We start from the raw sequence: 1981 nt of genomic DNA on the forward strand, positions 1-1981 counted from the left end.
GGAGTGGGTGAAGGTAAGGTTTTTTCTATCTTGAATGCATCAGTAAATTTTATTATTATATTAATTCTAAATGTCATCTATCATTTTTTCTTTGACAGAGCCATCCAACTGCACAAGGATTAAGGAACAAACCTTTCCTCCACTACGACACATTAGCCATTGTTTTTGGTAGGGACCGGGCAAGTGGAGCTGCAGCGGGGACCCCAACTGATGCGGTTGAAGATCTTGATTCAGAAATTCCCGAAAACAACAATGAATCAATGGATGTTGATGTTGATGCTGATAAAGGAAGTAACGTTCCAGACAAGGATGATGTGGCTGCCTCTGGAGCTAGTGGAACTCGTAGGACATCTAGTAGCAACAAAAGAAAAAGAAATGACGATGGCATCTCTAAAATGGTGGACCAAATTAAGAACTGGAGGGATATGTATGAGGTTGCTTCTCGATGGATGGAAAAGGTTGCCACAACTTTTGACAAATTGGAGGATAGAAGTCAGCGTTTGTTTGCAGAAATTGAAGAATTAAGACTTTTAACCCTAACAGAGACGATAGATGTTTTGGAGGTAATGTGCAAGGACCAACACAAGATAGATGTTTTCATGAGGTTACCGGAGTCACTTAAGAGGACATATGTCTTGCGCATACTGAATGAAAGTAATGTCTACCGCCCACCTTTTAGCCCCTAACACAATCAAGTTGACGGGGTTGTAAATATTTTTGTCTCGTAATAAAGTCTATGTTGTCTTGTCTAAGGACATATAAATCCTTAGATGTTTTTGATGTGTTTGTTACTGAAATGGTGATGGGTTTAGGTTCCCACATGGGCAGTAGATGTATATTTTGTCGATCACCCTCAGTAAAAGGAAAGCAACGTCAAGGAGGGCTTTTGTAATTGAACACGAAGGGAAGAAGTCCAAAGTCAGTAACCAAAGCATTTGAAGTGTCTATTGAAGACAGCGGAAGTGTTAAGACATATTTTGTCATGGTGAGTAATTCTTAAAGGCATGATTTTTGTTGTTGCAACTTCTTATTGGATTATCTTTATTGGCAGGGAAAATGAAAGAATGAAGGCATGATTGATCACAATTTGATCCACTCACTGTTGAGCTCCAGCTAAATTGAAATTGAAACTTCAAGCACTCCGCTTTTCCGTTCTGTTCTTGTAAATATCTGTACTAAGTTTAATGTTTATGAGTTATTGCTTCTAGATTGCTTTCGGTTGGGTGTAATATATATGTTGGTTGTGTTGGATGCTACTATCTTGTTCTAAATATTTTCATTTGTTGTTACATTGCTTTAGATAAATGCATGACAAACTGTAATGGTGGTAATGAAATGGAACAGATAATCAAGTGATAAACTGATTACTTATACAAGAACAGCAAAAAAAAACCAATAAGCAAAATAGCCAACCCTTAAGAACAGCCAAAAAGCCACACAGGCTGCTGCAATAAAAAGACAGGCAACCCTTATACAAGAACAGCAAAAACACCCAATAAGCAAAATAGCTGCTGCCCACAAACACTGCAAAAACAGCAGTTGCTGGCTCAAAAAAAACTACAGTTGCCGGCTAAAAAAAAAAACTGCAGCACCTCACTAGTACAACACCACGACAACATTTAACAAATCCCCGCATAACAAAGAACGTGTTACTGCAGAATCATCATCTGGATGTTCTTCCTTAATTTTGAAGACTTCCTGCAATATCAAAACGTCATTTCAATTCATGTAAAACAAAATAAATGAATCATCAAAAACAGAGAACAATTACAAAGTATTAGTCTGAGTTAAAGAAAATCACCTCCTCCACATAAGTGCTGTGATCAACAGTGAGTTCCATGTCTGTCGAGGGTTTGCGGGAAATTAAAAAGGGAACTGGTGGATGCAATCTGAAAGTTTCTTTGATGATTGCTTGTAAGTAATGTAACTGAGTGATGTTTGATTCCTCAACTGGTTTCCCTTTGCCAATGGTTTGCTCCAG

Source organism: Pistacia vera, unplaced genomic scaffold, assembly GCF_008641045.1.
Source record: "Pistacia vera cultivar Batoury unplaced genomic scaffold, PisVer_v2 Contig373, whole genome shotgun sequence".
Lineage (NCBI taxonomy): Eukaryota > Viridiplantae > Streptophyta > Magnoliopsida > Sapindales > Anacardiaceae > Pistacia > Pistacia vera.